This window comes from Girardinichthys multiradiatus, chromosome 4, assembly GCF_021462225.1.
Source record: "Girardinichthys multiradiatus isolate DD_20200921_A chromosome 4, DD_fGirMul_XY1, whole genome shotgun sequence".
Classification (NCBI taxonomy): Eukaryota; Metazoa; Chordata; class Actinopteri; order Cyprinodontiformes; family Goodeidae; genus Girardinichthys; species Girardinichthys multiradiatus.
Genome location: NC_061797.1, coordinates 4,875,720 through 4,894,690, shown reverse-complemented (window position 1 = coordinate 4,894,690; position 18,971 = coordinate 4,875,720). Strand labels below are relative to the sequence as shown.

The 18,971-nt window shown below is 40.1% G+C and overlaps 1 long non-coding RNA gene across 1 annotated transcript in view; it reads right to left on the bottom strand.

Moving 5' to 3' along the window:
• Positions 1–18,546, bottom strand: part of LOC124867459 — a 72,160-nt gene extending 53,614 nt beyond the window's left edge. The window contains exons 1-2 of the long non-coding RNA XR_007038065.1: positions 18,290–18,546; positions 15,477–15,530 (exon numbers count right to left, since the gene is read on the bottom strand). This is a non-coding gene — a long non-coding RNA (uncharacterized LOC124867459). The remainder of the gene's footprint in view (positions 1–15,476; positions 15,531–18,289) is intronic.
• Positions 18,547–18,971: the final 425 nt, after the last annotated feature.

Sequence of the window (18,971 nt, the reverse complement as noted above, 5' to 3'; positions counted from 1 at the left end):
AAGGCTGAGGGTCCTCCATCGGTCCCAGGGTTTGTGTAGGGGCTTCGGTAGAGGGTGAGTAGCCGGTGGCTACCTCCTCCTCCACGACCACCTTCATGTCTTCAGGCAGGACATTCGCGTCTACAGACTCAGCCATGAATAGCGGTGATGGTGAGCAGAGGTCTGGAGAAAGCGGTAGATATTTCATGTTGTATCCTGTAGGTGATGCAGGACTGAAGTGGTTCTCTGAGAATGAGGATGTTGAGGTGGATGGTGAGAAGAGGTCAGGGGAAGGCGGATGATATGGTCCAATGTTGAAGCTTTCATCGTGCTCAGGAGAGAAGTGGATCTCTGCTCGGTGGTTGTAGAGATCCCTGTATGGTGTCGGTCCACTCATTCTCATGATACGATTCTCAGTGTCTGTGAGCTTGCAGTTATCCCCCCGTATATATATCACAGGAAGGGGCGTGTCCTCAGAAGAGGGTTCGTTCTAAACGTAAAACAGGAAACGTCAGCGTTTTTTTCACTGACATGACATCAATCCAACTTCGTTACTTTTGGAAAAGGTCGGAAAGACGATGTCCAATTTCACTCATCTTCTCTGCCCAAGCTTCAAACGGCAGAGCCAGCATTGTCTTGAATACGCCGCAGTCTTGATTGAAAGCCTCCAACACAAACAGATCTGAGGGACTCGTCCGGTTGTTCCTGCGTCTGCTTGCCCGAAAAGACCAGCGGCCATTTGCTGTGGTTTTTGACCCCCACACTGCGCTAAAGAGAGGTTCTCTCTCAGCTATTTCAACATCGGATGGTATATGAAACATTCTCGCCCGTTTTACAGGTCGAGGAGACAGTTCATTTTCTTCTTCTTCTTCCTCCCTCTCCTGCCTTGAGACTGTTTCAGGGCTATCATTAAGGTGCGGGATTGCAAGCTTTAACACAGCCCAGTCGCTGTGGGTGAGTGTACACAGAGCCAGTGATCCATTAAATACCTCATCTTGATCCAATTGATACAGGCAAAGCTCTCCTATTTCATACATGAAAATATAACCCCAGCTGCCAACCAGGCCATATGGCTCCAAAGACCATTCTTCCTGCAGAGTGTCGAACGGGGGTCTTTGTACCCTGCAGATGTAGTGTGTTGATTTCTTAGGAGCATTCAATTCACGGGATGAATACTGGTAGACGGTCACTGGGGTTTCGCACAGAACTGACATACCTCTTGGCCGACCCGAGGTCTGATTTTCAACCATGGTTGTTGAAGTTGATGTTGGGTCCTCATCATCGGTAGAGTATGTCATGACGGGAATTCCGATAGGTATCTCCGTTGAGGAAGTATATGATGCAGTTGCTTGTTCATCATCGATAGGTATCTCCGTTGAGGAAGTATATGATGCAGTTGCTTGTTCATCATCATCATCTTGGCACGTGTTGCGTTTCTCCTCCGCTTGACGATAAACTCTCTTAACTCTAGCCATTGTTGAACGGGTGTTCTTTTTTCCAACGAATGCTGCATGTAAAGTGCAGAGTTTTATCTCTGTATTTAAAGTAAACACTAAGGCACGCCCTATTGTTTTCATTGGGTTATTCAAGGTTTAACGATGCTTACAAACACACCCCCTCTATTTTTAATTGGTGCTGATGCCAAACAGTTTCCGATAATACCATATTTGTCTTGTTCTATTTATAACAAACACACCCCTGTGTTTTAATTGACTCATTTAAGGTATTGCCCCTAATGACGACAACCAATCAGCAACCACGGTTACGCCCCCTTGGACACACCACCTGCTTGATCACGTGACCTCCTGCCCACATGGCAACCACATGGCGCCCACATGGCGCCAACCTGAAATCCCGCCCTCACCGGAAGTCCCACCCACCTGTCAAAAAGTTTGATGAAAGGGTGTACTTAAATTCTCTGTCAGAGGTCAGATGTAAATGGTAAAATGGTTCAAGATCACAGAAAGGCAACAGTAGCTCAAATAACCACTTATCAAGATTAAGCTCTGCAGAATACCATGTCTGAAAGCACAACATGTGGAACCTTGAAGCAGATGGGTTAAATCAGTATAAGACCACACCAGTGTCAAGACGTTTGTGGAGTCAGACAGACAGGCAAGCAGGAGCAGCACGGTGAATAAAAACTTCAATAAAATAAACAAAAAAACTTACATGGCAGACATGAAGAGAACGAGGCATGGAGCATGATAAAAACAAGTATGGACAGGCAAGGCATGGACAGAAACAGGAGACATGAAACATGGAGCAGAAACAATATGAACCAATGAGGAGCAAATAGAAATGATGAGTATATATATATATTGGCACTCGCAGGTGCGACTCAGAGACTGATTGGCATGATGCAGGTGGACTGAATAAAGCTCAGTAGTGTAAGGAGCAGTTCCATGAAAACAGGGCATGAACATTAACCTGATCTAACAGAGATAACTCAAAACATACAGAAAAAATGCAATAAAATAAACCTAGTAAAGACACAGAAAAGGGTTAAAAGAAAGTAATCAAAATATCAACACAAATGAAAAGCAGGGCCAAGCTATTAGAGAATTGTGACAGACCCCCCCCACACATTTTGCAATCTCCATTGTGACTGCTGCTGCAAGCAGCATCTGATTTTTGTCTTCTTTTGCCAAGAAGCAAAGCAAAAAACTGAATTTAGGAGGACAGCCTGGAGAAGAGCTCTGAAGACTGGTGGAGGAACAATTGGAGCCCTGGAGAACGGCAGTTAAACTGCTGAAACCATGGAGAACAGCGGTGGAACCGCTGGAATCCTGAATAACGGCCTTGAATCCACTGGAACCCTGGAGAATGGCAGTGAACCTGTTGAAACAAATCCTCAGAGGAACATTGGAGAATGGCAGTAAAGCCATTTGAGTAACCCTGGAAAATGGTGATGCACCTACTTGAAACCTTGGAGGAACCCTGGAGAACAGCAGTGGAACCAATAGAACCCTTAGCAGAGCTATAGAGAACGGTGTTCAAGCCTGGAGAACCCTTGACAGAGATCTGGAGAGCGCCATAAAAGCCAGGAGATAATTTAATCACTAAGTGAAGCACAGACTGATGTTTTCAAGCCTTTATTTTTGTTAATTAATATAGGAATAAAAGTGTAATGAAAAGTAGGTTTAATACCTGCTTAAAGGTTATTTATATATATATATATATATATATACAGGTCCTTCTCAAAATATTAGCATATTGTGATAAAGTTCATTATTTTCCATAATGTCATGATGAAAATTTAACATTCATATATTTTAGATTCATTGCACACTAACTGAAATATTTCAGGTCTTTTATTGTCTTAATACGGATGATTTTGGCATACAGCTCATGAAAACCCAAAATTCCTATCTCACAAAATTAGCATATCATTAAAAGGGTCTCTAAACGAGCTATGAACCTAATCATCTGAATCAACGAGTTAACTCTAAACACCTGCAAAAGATTCCTGAGGCCTTTAAAACTCCCAGCCTGGTTCATCACTCAAAACCCCAATCATGGGTAAGACTGCCGACCTGACTGCTGTCCAGAAGGCCACTATTGACACCCTCAAGCAAGAGGGTAAGACACAGAAAGAAATTTCTGAACAAATAGGCTGTTCCCAGAGTGCTGTATCAAGGCACCTCAGTGGGAAGTCTGTGGGAAGGAAAAAGTGTGGCAGAAAACGCTGCACAACGAGAAGAGGTGACCGGACCCTGAGGAAGATTGTGGAGAAGGGCCGATTCCAGACCTTGGGGGACCTGCGGAAGCAGTGGACTGAGTCTGGAGTAGAAACATCCAGAGCCACCGTGCACAGGCGTGTGCAGGAAATGGGCTACAGGTGCCGCATTCCCCAGGTCAAGCCACTTTTGAACCAGAAACAGCGGCAGAAGCGCCTGACCTGGGCTACAGAGAAGCAGCACTGGACTGTTGCTCAGTGGTCCAAAGTACTTTTTTCAGATGAAAGCAAATTCTGCGTGTCATTCGGAAATCAAGGTGCCAGAGTCTGGAGGAAGACTGGGGAGAAGGAAATGCCAAAATGCCAGAAGTCCAGTGTCAAGTACCCACAGTCAGTGATGGTCTGGGGTGCCGTGTCAGCTGCTGGTGTTGGTCCACTGTGTTTTATCAAGGGCAGGGTCAATGCAGCTAGCTATCAGGAGATTTTGGAGCACTTCATGCTTCCATCTGCTGAAAAGCTTTATGGAGATGAAGATTTCATTTTTCAGCAAGACCTGGCACCTGCTCACAGTGCCAAAACCACTGGTAAATGGTTTACTGACCATGGTATCACTGTGCTCAATTGGCCTGCCAACTCTCCTGACCTGAACCCCATAGAGAATCTGTGGGATATTGTGAAGAGAACGTTGAGAGACTCAAGACCCAACACTCTGGATGAGCTAAAGGCCGCTATCGAAGCATCCTGGGCCTCCATAAGACCTCAGCAGTGCCACAGGCTAATTGCCTCCATGCCACGCCGCATTGAAGCAGTCATTTCTGCAAAAGGATTCCCGACCAAGTATTGAGTGCATAACTGTACATGATTATTTGAAGGTTGACGTTTTTTGTATTAAAAACACTTTTCTTTTATTGGTCGGATGAAATATGCAAATTTTGTGAGATAGGAATTTTGGGTTTTCATGAGCTGTATGCCAAAATCATCCGTATTAAGACAATAAAAGACCTGAAATATTTCAGTTAGTGTGCAATGAATCTAAAATATATGAATGTTAAATTTTCATCATGACATTATGGAAAATAATGAACTTTATCACAATATGCTAATATTTTGAGAAGGACCTGTGTATATATATATATATATATATATATATATATATATATATATATATATATATATGCGTGTGTATGTATGTACAGGAATGATGGATGATGGATGTATGGTTGGATGTGTTTTGTTCCTATGTTGTCTCTCTTTCCTACTGACAAGGTAAGGGCTCTCAGCAGCTGAAGCAGGAGTGGTGAACGGTTAATAGAGGCACTGCAATAACAATAAAATGTCATCAATCTGTAAACGCCTCCTGCCTCTGTCACACTGAGTTTGTACAGAGTAATGACATTAGACCCAGAGTAGCAGGCACACTGCTCTCTTAAAGACACTACACCACTGAAACAAACAAATATTACATCCAGAGAAAAATGTTGGGGGTTGGAATAAAGCGGAGAAGCACAGAGAGAAATGAGGGAGCAGGGAACAATGCCAATGAGGATACAAAATCGCAGTAGCCATGTTGAGTTTTGTTTATCATGCTACTTTAGATGCTAGATCTAGGTCAGTAAATTACCTTTGCATTAAAAAACACCTTTCTTTGTAGGTCGCCCAGCCATAAGAACCATAGACCAGTCCATGGACTACCCTGTTTGTAAACATCTTATCTCACTGTCAAATAAAGATGCCTCAAAATAAAACACGTTTTTATGCTATTTTCCAATTTCTTAAACAGGTTCTGCCAAATGTGTTCATGCGCAATCACACAGTCCATGTTTCCTTAGGACCTATATATTATCATCTTACATCTGTTTTTGCATAAAATCCAGTCTTCGTTGAGTTCACATAAATTTGTATAAGCCCTGTCATATAACAAATAGTAAAAAAATGGTTCTGTTTTTACAGATTTTTCTCTCTGCATTTGGGACATCCATCCATCAGCTTTAACACCTGTCAACTTGTACATGAAAGAATTTACCTCTGAACAGATTACACACTTTTTTGTTGTGTGTATATTTGCCTGCGTAGTTACTCTATCGTATTGGAATCTGGTGAGCTTTAAGGTCACATAAAACCTTTTGTGTTCTACACCATCTCTAACCAGGTTTTTGCTTGACCCACTGTGGAGAAGCAGTTAGTCAAGAGACAAGACATTAAGTGTTCAATAAACAGTGATGTGAATGCTAAGATGCACTTTGCCAGAACACTGAGCTGTAACAAGGTTAGTGTTAGTCAGTAAATCTGTTAATGGTCATAATGTTCCGCTGTTGTCATGCTGTTTTCCTATCTTTCCATATATGCAGAATGTTTGAAAATCATGTGTTCCTTGGATCTAAACTTCAGAAAATAAAGGAATTTGGTCCCGTGATATTTTGACAGGTGTACTGCTTTTGATGTGCTCCTGTTCAGGAAAGTGCATGTATATTGAGAACAATAGCATGGAATTCACAGTGTGCAGCTATGTAATGACCAGGTTCATTGCTTTTGCATTATTTTTTTCTCCATATTAAGGGGTCAATTAACCATCCGTGAATGAATTTCAATGTTCTATGAGGTTCCCCCTAGTGGTCAGTTGATTATTAGATGAAGTAATTAGGCAGTGAGGGAGTAAGTTTCACTTCCAGTTTGTAAGTTGTAAGGGAGTATTTTTCACTTTCCATGAACCTGTTATATATGTTTCATATGCGGGCTTTAGCATCATAATTATCATATTTAACTACAAGCACCTTTATTTACATTGACCATTATTGTACTTGTGTGTGCATGTTTTTGCACTGTTTCATTTGTACATGGGAGCCAACACGCTCTCATTGGGGTGTGTTGACTAGCTTCCATCTGCATGCCTGCTGGTAACACATCAACTAAGAGTCTCTGTCAGTGTCACACACACATGGGAAGGGGGCTGGACCAGGACCGAGTGTGAAGGGGAGACAAAAGTGAGTGTGTGTGTGTTATTGAAAGAGAAAAAAGGGAAGCAGAAGGAAGGAAAGAGAAAAGGGAGAGTCTGGCCAGGCAGCCTTAACCCTGCCTTGTCTGAGGCCAAAATGTGCCATTGATCCCGTTTCTAATTCACCCCTGCTGGCAGTGCTTATGCCAGCCAGTACCAGTTACCACACAATCTGCTCAGGGGACTGCCCAGCTCTACTCGGCCCTGCACCCACCTATACACATACCCATTATTCATATTATGATGATTAGGACACCAACCATACAATGTAACTCCAAATCCACAATATAAATGGGAGGGGAGATTGTAAAAATATATTTTCTTGAAGAGCTCTATAGTTTGTTGTCTGTGCTTCTGAGTTGATGTTTGAAGCATTAAATGTCAAGTCAGTTTTTCAATTTGTTTTGCATTTTTGTTTTGTAACTAGGTAAAAATTCACCCATACAACAAACCAACTTCCACATTCTGTGCATGTGACTCAGACCCCTTCCGAATAGGTTTGAGTCTCCAGAATAGAACAGTGTTACCTAATTCTGCTAATGCTTTCAAAGTATGGTAATTTAGGACCTTATCTGTATTTCTGAGTTCAGATTTGTTCTTCAGAAAGGTTAACTCATATTCTGTATGGCAACAAAAACCCCAGAGCCATATGTTGACAACCCTACTAGGTGTAATCTGCATTAAACAAAAACCCAGTGGAAGCAGTTCAAGAAGACAACCAAAATGTACTGAAATAGACATATAATTTTCAAGTGCATACTCCCTTTACACCTAAGATTATTCATACCCTTTAAAATATTTTCAGTTAAGAAGAGTTTGAATGCTTAAATACCAATTAAACATTTACGTGGACTTATTTGCAGTCCTCTGTAATGGAAAATTCTTTTAAAGTGCTCTGACATTCCCTTCACCTCTCACATTTGAGTCTGTGTTTTATCACCCACAGGTGATTTTCCATCTACCCCTCACCTCTGACCTCTGTGTTTTGTTAAGTGTTCTGTTTTTAGAGCAGATGGACTCTAAATTCCAATGCTGGAGAGTTTAATGGTTAAGACCCATTATTTAGGATGATGTCAGGAAGGGCAGTTAGGTCTGTTCCTAGATAACCTTGTCACCTTTGAACTCAAGAAGGGTTTGGGTCATAAAGCACAGACTCTTGGAAGTTGAGATAACACAGTCATGTTCTGGTATAAATACTGTGTGTAAATGTTGATCGGGGCTCTGTTTCACTGACTAACCTCAGTGTCAGGGTCTTCAAACGCTGAATGCCTTTGAATAAAACTTATAAGACAAAGTCCGGATTTTCTCTTGTTGTGAGTAAACTTCTACCCACTTTGATAAGAAAATTCCACAACAATTTTGGCGTCACGAACAGGATCTAACGTGCCAGAGGAGACCGCAGGATGGGACACGGACGCCTGGCCAGCCTGGAGACGTTGTCCTCAGTCCACTTCCATATTACGGTAGTGGAGTCCTCATGTCCGCCTGCGGCTTCTGGCTGATTAGATCCGAACAATTTGTCTTCAAATATATCTGGGTGAGAAGTTGCTCTGAATGATATAATGTATATTATTATTTTTATTACACATTAACCATCATCTCCTAACTAATTAATTAGGTTCCAGAGTTGCGAGAGGGAGGACATCAGCTGAGGGCCCGGTTACCCTGCAAAAGGAATTGCAGGGAGGTTCTTATTGGTAACAATAAGATAAAGCAAAACACAGGGTTTTGCGGGTGGTTTTTAGCAATTTTCTACACCTCATAAAGGAGAAAAGCCAGTGGGCAGACGTGCCGCTGAACGGGTAAAAAAAAATGGTTCCGGAACCTTGAGGCATCAGGGGTGTCTCCTTCTTCAGACTCTGATTTATAAAATAATGAAAGGAAAAAGTGGGGATGATTGTGTTAAATGTGCTTTAATTTGGAAGATAAGTTTGGTTTTTCACAGCGTGGAAGTTTGAGTGTAAATAAGTAAAATAGTTTAAAAAGTTTCAAGTAAAACAGTTGATGGAAAAATAAATAAAAAAACATAAGAAAAGATTAAAAAGCACAGAGTGCATCAATTAAGGGGTTAAAGAGTTAAAACTTTCCTGAAGGAAGTTTCGGTTGTCTTAAATATTGCGATCAGTCGGAAAAGAAGGTAAAATTGAAAAGGGACATTAGAGATGCGAAAAGAAAGTTGTTTTAGAAAGGATTATAGTTCATGTTGTGGAAGGAAGTGACAGGCAGGGGGACAATTGACTGACTGACTGATAATATTTCTTTGTACAAAATTTGAACCTATACTAAACTTTTCTTCAGTCTCTCTCACACACAAATACACACATATATGGGATTTAAGTTCAACATCTGCGTTTTTGAGTCTGGACCTTAGAAACCTGCCCTTCTCCAAGGCTACTCCGCCAGAGACGCTTCTCCAGCACGGCCTGAAAGAGAGAGATCTGCCTTCCTGCATGTTGAAAATCGCAGTGTGACTTTCTACAAAAAACAAAAACAAAACTCAGAAGAAGTCTGGACCCTCTGAGATGGACAACAATCCATGCTGTTTGCAAGAGCCAGAAGAGCGATACACTGGATTTATATTGAAAGCATCTTATGCGGGCAGAAGAGAAACCGGAGCAAAGTTTCTTCTTTCTCCCTCCTGGAGAAGTTAAAGTGGACAAAGAATGATTGAATGTCTCACCAACAGACCTGGGAAGGGCCTGGTTGTTTTTTTTGGACTGATAGAGAACTGTGTGCCATGACAGTCTGACTCTGGAGCGATTTAGAAACTGATGGGGGTAATGTACAAACACACACACATTTGCATAAATCTTTTCCTATTTTCTGCAATGAAGAACGCTTATTAACCGCTGCTCATGTGACACGCTTGCTTGACGTTGACAGATATAGCGGGTTAAAATATTATTTTAGGGTTAGAAAAGTATCTTTAAAAAGGTGATAACTTAACTCATTTGATACTTCCCAGTTAATTATTTTAGAGAAGCAAGTTCTCTTTCGTTGTGGAATATTCAGGGTCAATTATTCTAGTTATTAAAAGTTATTAAAAGCAGAGGAAGTTACAACATCTCCAAAACTCAGCAGTAACCATGTGTTTCTATGTTATTCTCAGGACAGATCTCATGAAGGAGCATTTTTAAAACCCAGCGCATGCGTAAAACCTAATGGGCTTCTCCTTCAGGTATTATTTTCTGTTGTCAGAGTTTGTATCCCATAAATCTAATGGGTAGAGACCTCATTAAAACAGGCTTAGTTCTACTGCAGATGGTCTTCATACAGTTTCTGACACAGTATTTACAGTTTGGTGCAGTTTTTGTCCGCAAGTGTTAACTGACGCTTATGGAAAGTACAAATTCATTGTTTTTCACAGCAGCTGCTGGGAAGAGGTTATATTAGGTTTTTTTCTTCCCTCTTCTGATTCATGCAGCGTGTTGATTTACACTGTACCTTATATCAGGTCCTGACAAAAACCTATGAAAGGTTTGGTTCTGCAGGTTCTTTTTTCTCCCTTTGGAGAAGGAAAGGACACCTGATCAGTTCTGTGCTGCACAGAAATATTAAAACACTTGTTGTTTTATAAGATATCAGCAGCTAAAAACTTTTAAAACGTTTGAGAGTAATTGGTTTTGTTAAACACATTTTCCTTGGTAAAACAAACCTTTAAAATGAGTATGAAAAAATTGGGTTATTTAGAAAGAATCTGATTGGACAGTGGTACCACACAAAAATTAAACTAATTCCTAAAAGACTCTGCATGAAAAGGCCTTCAGAACCGTGGAGTTATTTTCCACCACAGTATTAAGTTTTTAAGCATGCTTTTTCTTTATTTTAAAACAGATCTGGTTTTTGTTTTGTTTTTGGCTTTTTAGCATAATGTTTGTCTGAAGCTTCTTATGAACTGGGATAGGAGCAAATATGATCTGAGGTAAATTAGGAGCTGTGAACTAGTGATTTTTAAATCTGATTATTGTCCAAGCAGAAATAATATATTTAGCCAATCCTTCAATCTCTGCAGAAGGTTAACACCATTGTTCAATGCAGTAGTACTCAACTTGTGGTTCCTGGACTCCTGAAGCCTGTAAGCCATAGATTTTGGGTCCATGAAATTATAAGACTTAATTAAAGGTAGACCGATTACCTATTAGAATAGATCTAAGTCAATGATGAGTTCCAGTCATTTTGGTGACTTTGAAATGCAATAATACTCAAAAATTCTACTCTGGGGACACAGATTGGGGTTGAAGAGTTTAGTTTTGGAACCAAGGTTAGGATTTTTATAACAGAATCAAGACAAGTAAAATTCTTTATTTTAGGAAAATAAAAGAAATAAAGGCCCTCTTAACAGTAAGAGGATGGTCGGCTCAAACTCAAGTCTCCTTGTTTGATTTCTTAGGGTTTAAAGATTAAAGGAATACATAGGAGTACAAAGGTACACAAGGTGATTTCAGATTACTAAGAGATAAAATATTGGAACATTTATCACCATTTGGATTGTAAAAGAGGGGTTCTAGTAATAAGTTTCTCCCCAACTCTCAAAATTTAAATAGCCAAATTAAAGAAAATGATGTTTGTTCTTTTTTGAAACATTATGTGGGGAAAAGTCCAGTTTGGAGACAAGCTTCTTATCTTAATTTCTGATTAAGTCAAACACTGCAGTTTTGTTTAGTTTGGGTATACCATAAAAATGTCAATGCTGACTTTTCTAATTTCCCCTCGGGGATCAATAAAGTATCTTTGAATTTGAATTGAATTAAATAAAAAATACTTATTTGCATTTAACTTGAAATTCTGCAATGCAGCTGCGATCAAATTGAGCCAAACAAAAAGAGAATTGTAACAATAACTCTCAGGATTGTAGTTATTATTACAGAGTTCCAGTACAAAGAATTAGCAAAAGGTTTCAGCATCAGTAAATTTGGATTAATTTAAGAGAAAACTGTTGCTGTGCTTCTAAATACTTTGAGATTTTCTGGACTATGTGCACTGATTTTAAAAAAAACAATCCTGAAGATTGTCATAACAACATTGATCAATTATAGCATTAAAAGATATGGTTGAGAAAACATATTCTGAAAAGAGATTGTTAAAAATTTCTTTGAATTCTTGAAGCTTCAAATTTGGCCATTTGTCTGTCTCTGATGTTTTGTCTTTGTTTTGTTGGTATGAATGTTTGATTATATGTTGCATGAAACAATAATCCATGTTTAGAATAATGTTTCTAAATCCCAGATTGATTAAAACTTTGAGTTTTCAGGAGAGTTAATAAGCAGCTTGTTTCTGAGGTAGGTGCATGTTAATAGCTTTGCAGTTTAAGTTACACTAATGTGGGATGGGATGAAGAAACTGTGGGTCCCGCCCATAGGCTGTCAATCAGAGGTTAGTTCTGCCTGACTCCGCCCACCTACTAGGTTGGTTCATGCCTTTGTTGTCATGGTAACGCTCAGCACCTCCCTTCCTGAGTTTTAACACTGTTTAAGAGACAATAGAATCAACATGTTTGTAGTGATTGTTGCCTTAATAACATGTTTTTTTTTGTATAATAATTAAGGATGTAGCATGACTTTTAGATTTATGTGTTTTATTATTAAAAGGTTAATGAAATAGTTTAAACTAGTTTGAAGAATTAGTTTTGCATGCAGAATCATTGGTGATTTATTAGATTGAAAGTTTCCCTGGTTCCATTAAGCTAGCTGACAGTTCAAGATATGCAAAAGTAAGGAATATATTTTTGATAAAGAATCAGAGTCATGCCTTTATACTTGGGAATTATTTATTTGATTCAATTTGTAGGGTTTATGCATCTGAATTTCATTAAATGTCCATTAATCTAATACTCATCTTTGTACAAGACAAATTAGGATGATGTGTGACTAATTTCTAAGTGAGACATTGATGACGTGAATAACTAAAGTTTGTGTTTAGTTGTTGATGGAACTGAGTTGCAGTTAAAAACATCTGGATTTTCTTTATGTTGCTTTTCTTAAATTCATAGTGACACATAGTTATGTCAGAATTCATTTCTTTGGTTCTAGGTTATGTGATCTTGGTTACTAGAACATTTTTGTACAAACTTTTTGCTGAATTGTCGCATGGGTTGGACCCTGCGCCAGAAGAGGGGAATGTCAGAATAAAGCAACATGGGGTTCCAAAAGTTTTAGCACTCATGGAAAAAGGGTAGCTCAGACCTCCAGTGAGGACTTAGTGACAATGCGAGAGAGACGTTGTACTTTGTTATATAAATGGTGCATAGCTCCCTAAGACCACATTATGAAAACCTCTCTGAAATTATGGTGTTGATTCTTTTGTGAAATTTTACATCTCCATAGATTAGACCATTTTTGAAATTCTTTTTGGGTATTCTGAAACTATGAAATGTTGACCTGTAATCAGACCTTCCTCAAACATTATGTCACATATTTGATATTCAGAATATTTAGCTGATGGTTACTGCTAGTATATCAGGTGAAGTCAGAAGATCAATTATTTGGATTTTGTTGGATGTTTTGATGAAGTTCATGTAGTTAAGCACTTAGGTTTGAGAATGGGACTTTGAATTGAAAATTAGCCAAGTGTTGTCAAGGTTCTACCTATTGTTCTCACTTATATGAGATTGAGACAAAGGACACAGGCAAATCTCAGTCCTTTTGAAGTGCTGTGTGGCAGGTCTCCTAATTTGGACATGGGGATATTGCCAAGATAATTTTCTTCCACATCTTTGTGTGAAGATAGGATGTTGTTTTACTGTCAAAACCTGTCCACTGTGTTTTCTCAAGTTTCACAGACGGTGAAGGCTGCATTACCAGAAACAGCCACTTCCACCCTCCAGTCTTTATTCCTGGCGACTGGATTCTGGTCAGAGAATCTAGGAGAAAACACAGGAAGTCCAGGTGCTGGAATGGCCCATATCAGATCCTACTAGACACCCAGGAAAGCTGCAGGAAAGCTCCAGCTCCTCCAGCTTCATCTGGCTTCCAGGACGCAAGTCATCTTCCAACTGGATCATCCACAGCCTGAAAGGTGTGAGGACAGCGGACCACCACAAGATAAAGAACTGTAAGCTGATCACTGGCGAGTGATTGAACAGGTGGTTGAAGAACACTGTTCTTACAAGGGCACAATAATCCCTTGGGCAGTGCAACGTTATTTCAGAATCTACTTAAGGCCATCGCATTGCCTGAAAGTTAGAAGTCATAAGGTCATTTGCCTCACTGCACACACACCACAGTGAGAGACACATAGGAAACATACAGGGAAGACCTCTACACATTTGCACATAACCTTTCTCTGGATGAACTGGTGACGCCTGCAACAGAGAGACAGTCAAATATGCGCCACGATGCTTATTCTCCTTAATTTCTTAAGCAGGTTAGAGTTCCTGTTTCTAAACATATTTCTAGAGGAGCTTCCTACGACCGCCCACCTGTACCAGACTGGTAACAGGGCAGCTTGAAGCCACTCAGGAGAGACAGCAGGATTTTTGTTTTTTTTAAAGTTGTTTATAATTTGTTTTCTTTGAGAAAAAACTGTTTGCTTTCAGTACCAGAAGAAAGGACATTCCACTTCAAGGTCACGATGCAGTTAAATGGAAGATGGTCTGTTCTGATGCTAATGATTGGTATTTCAAGTATTTTTATAACTCTTGTGTTCATTTGGGAAAAGGTACAGCAAAGACAATGTAGGGCTAATTTGAGGAATTGTGCTAATAATACTCATCAGCGGATTCGAAGAGAGATCCATCACTTTTCTGACTACTATGATCATACTGATAATGTCTGGTGGCAACTGATGCATCAAACCGTGAGGAAGATAAGAAATGATAGTTGCTATGTTTGTTGTTTGATTCCACATGCTATTAATGATCAACCATTTTTGGTACCAGTTCCTATTGATACTGCTTATACTCTAGCTACTTTCTTTCCAGATAACCGGTTGGTGGAGGTCATTTTTCCTTGGGTGAGGAATTATGCTGTACAGACAAGCAGAAATGTTAGTAAATTTTCTAGTGAGACTAATTTAACGTGTGCGTCTACAGGAACTCTTTCTAGATTTCGGGGTAATAGAAATCCAATTAAAGATCCAGATATTTGTATTGCTCAGGAGGAAAGCACACCTTATTTCCTTGGATTATAAGCTTTGGGTGATGCTTTTGTAGAATTTTCTTTTAGTTTTGTGATTATCTTGTAATCAGAAGAAAGGAGTGTAATGGAAAATTCTTTTAAAGTGCTCTGACATTCCCTTCACCTCTCACATTTGAGTCTGTGTTTTATCACCCACAGGTGATTTTCCATCTACCCCTCACCTCTGACCTCTGTGTTTTGTTAAGTGTTCTGTTTTTAGAGCAGATGGACTCTAAATTCCAATGCTGGAGAGTTTAATGGTTAAGACCCATTATTTAGGATGATGTCAGGAAGGGCAGTTAGGTCTGTTCCTAGATAACCTTGTCACCTTTGAACTCAAGAAGGGTTTGGGTCATAAAGCACAGACTCTTGGAAGTTGAGATAACACAGTCATGTTCTGGTATAAATACTGTGTGTAAATGTTGATCGGGGCTCTGTTTCACTGACTAACCTCAGTGTCAGGGTCTTCAAACGCTGAATGCCTTTGAATAAAACTTATAAGACAAAGTCCGGATTTTCTCTTGTTGTGAGTCAACTTCTACCCACTTTGATAAGAAAATTCCACAACACCTCAAGGATTCCTGTTTTCTGAATCAATATTCTCACTCTGGCTTTTTCAGGTGACGATGTTCCTCTTTAGATAACAATCCTCATCGTGTAAAAAAAACATACTACTTCAGATGCAGTTTATCAAGTTTATAGTGTCATTTACCTGTTTAGAGGCTTTCCTGAGGAAAAAAACGTTCATCCTCGCTTCATCACAATTCTGTGAAGAAAATAAAATATGCATAATATGGGAGACATTTACTGCCAAAAAACAAGAGCACATATTTTCAATTTGAGAGCAGCATTTCATTCTGCTCATACTCAAACTTAGTAATGCTTGCACTCAGAACTTCTGCTTTCTTTCAGATATTCTCTGTTCTCTCTCAAATCTTTGTTTCTGCGCTCTGATCTAATGCTTCTTGCATAGATAATTTATCTTCCTGCTTACTTCATCCTCCATGCGGCAAACTTGCTCTCTGCTCGGATCAAAACTGCTCTCTCAAGTTTCTTCCCTGCTCTCAAATTCTTTATTAGAAGTAAATTGTTTGCATATAAACACTAACTTCCTTCACTAACATATACTACACGTATATACCTTTTGGTCTGATGAATGCCATTACTTCAATGAGAACACACCTGCAGATCATCTCCAACTCTTCCCTTGTGATGATTTCTGTGGAGTGGTGCCACTCTTTACCAACAACCTTATGCTTTGGTTTTGCATTGTGATAAGGTTGTGTTTTATCTGCCGGCCTGCGTTTTGGCCGGCGTCACCTACCTCCCCCCTGGTTCTGTTGCATCACTGGAGAACGGAATTTACACCTTTTCTTAGGCCTGTTCTCAGTTTAAATGTTTAACACAAACTTTGCCTTTTCCCCCTGTCTGAACGGATACTCGTTTCTCACACAAGCTAAGCATACCTACAAACCTCCTGCATGAAGAGGTTCTTTGTCCTGCAATGCATGGTTACATCATATCGCACAGTCTCATAGAGGTTATAAAGACACAAGTACTTGAAAGACCTAGATTGTAACATCCCTAAAAATAAGCATCTTTATATTCTCTGGGATGTTTATCTTCTTTTTGCAAAACTGCAAAAGTGTCAGAAGTGACAGAGGCTTCATCTCTGTATACTGAGTCCTCTTCTATTATGGTGCGTTCAGACCGAACGTGAATGACGCAGCTGGAGCGAGTGATTTTATACCTATGTAGAGGCGCGTTCAGGAGTGAAGCAATGCGAGCATCGCGATTAGAGCGAAGCAAGAGAGAAGCAAAATCTGCGATGGACGGGAAGCGAATTTTGCTGGAGTTGAAAAAACTGAACTTATCTGTCAATTCGCGTTGTGTCTTTTCAGCACAAACGTTGTCATACAAGTATGAAACTCACAGCAGTTGCTCAGGGTACACCTATGTTCGTGTTGGAAATTATATTTTTTATTCATAAGTATTTAATTTTTAGATGCATATGTCATCAAGCCTGGTGTATTTTGGCGGTCCTCGTCCATATGTTTGGGCACAAAAATGTTTATTATATTTAGAAGATTTGGACAGTACAATTTGGCTGTTTTTCCATTGAGCTAAGATTTATTTGCTCACTGGAGACAGATGACCAGGCGTTCTGCAGCGGGGATACAGCACCTGTAGTTGATGTCCCTGAGGCTGATTCGTCCCGCAATGCAAGGCAGCAGGCCCGCAAACTGGGTCCTGGATAGATGGAAGTACCGCTGAAAGCAACCGTCATCCAGACGCAGCTCCTGAAGTAGGTGGTGGTACTTTCCAAGCTTGTTCCGTCTCTGGGGAATCTGGTGAACCCAGGGAGGTCGACAGCATTATTTGGCTTTCCATAAATAAAACACCGTCATTCGCTTCATATTGAGTTAAACCGTCAAGCGGCAGATAGAAGCTCCTCCTATTTGATGACGTGGTGAAGTGAGTGGAGCGTTGTCGCCCGTTGAACACGCGAACTGTTGGCGAAATGTCAGGCCGACTGCATGCAAATGAGGCAAAACATTCGCTGGCATCGTGTTCGGTGTGAAAGCACCATTAGAGCCTGACAAACAGCTGAATAGCTGTCACTAATCTCTGGGAGAAGAGTTTTTATGAACATATGAACACTCCTTCCTGGTCTGAGCTAGAAGTAGATTAGTGTGATTTAAAGATCCAGAGAGGTTCATACCAGCCTTTGATTGTGTACAGCGCAGTCTATGGTTTGTCCACATTTTAAACGATGGCTGGGGGCCCAACACTGGGTTGCGTGTGCTGATCTACAAACCAGGTGCAAATCAAATTGTTTGTGTAAAATCTACAGAACAGCGGTTCTAAATGCAAAACCTTGTGGGAGGAGGATATGCAGATATAATTCCTTACCACCTGCAATGCGCTTCATCAAACCTGAAACGGATTGTGGGTGCTGTTTTTGCATCTATGTTTAGCACATTTGAAAGGCAGATGCTAACTGTGATGCAAAAATGTCTGCTGTCACTGTGGGAAAAGGAGGCATGGCAAGAATGACAGACGATGTAGAGAGATTCTTCTATTTGTGGGTGAACAGATTTGGATTGTCAAAAATAAGAATAATAAATGTAGCACCTCTAGCCATTTTATGCGAGAAAACTAAAATGAATGGTGCTTGGGTTCGATATCAATCCGGTACCCCAATCGGTGTGCGGCACCGATGACCTAGTTCTAGTTCATGACAAATACCACCCAGAGAAACATTAGAATTTTAGGCAAAATAATTCAGCCTAACTTTATTAAACTGAATTGACAGAGAACCTATTATTTTGGCACCAATGTAACTCTAAAGTTGAACGACCCTTCAATAAGATTTAAACAACATAAACCTCTTTGCATAAGCCCGGTTAAATAAAATATTAATGGCCACCTTTTCCTTTCACCAAACCAGAACAAAACAAGGAATGTCCAATTATGTCAATATACAGTCCTAAGAAAATGTAACCCAGTCAGTTTGTTACTCACGGCCTCCAGGAGAGTGTGAAAACGTTGCAGGCCTGTTAGATGAATAGGAGTTGAAACCCCATAGGAAAACATTGAGAGCCTTGTAATTCACTCGTCCACTCCCCGACCTCCATTAAACGCAGCCGAACCCGTGAGCCCGAAGCGGCTAGCTCACTTAGCTCAGCTCAGAACTCGTCATGACTACTTGCGTCTGTCTCCTCTGGTCCCGCCCCTCTCGCGGCAACCAAGTTCCTCTAACTTCTTCCGAACTTTGTCCTCTCCCGTGCTTTTGTCTCGTCTTCTCTTCCTCGAGTCTGTTTTTTTCCCTCCCTTCCTGTCCGCTCGTCTTCCTCTCCGTTTTCTTTCTCGAGCCCTCTTCTTCTTCTTCCAATCTTGAGTCACGCCCTTGACGGACTGTCTCAGTGACCAATAAAAGGGCAAAACCAAATAAAATACCCAGGACATCTTACATCACACCAATACTTTTCAATTGCACTATTTACATAAAACAATGCTCTTAGTTGATTTACCAATAATACAGTCTTAATTACTAAGTAAGACAATTACTTAATAGCTTACCTTTACCCTTTATATTATTTAAATATTAAAGTAAAGGAAAATACTGGTGTATCTCTTTCAGAAACAAGAATATGAAATCCAAAGTTATCACCAATGTTATGCATTAGTAAATGAACATTTACTT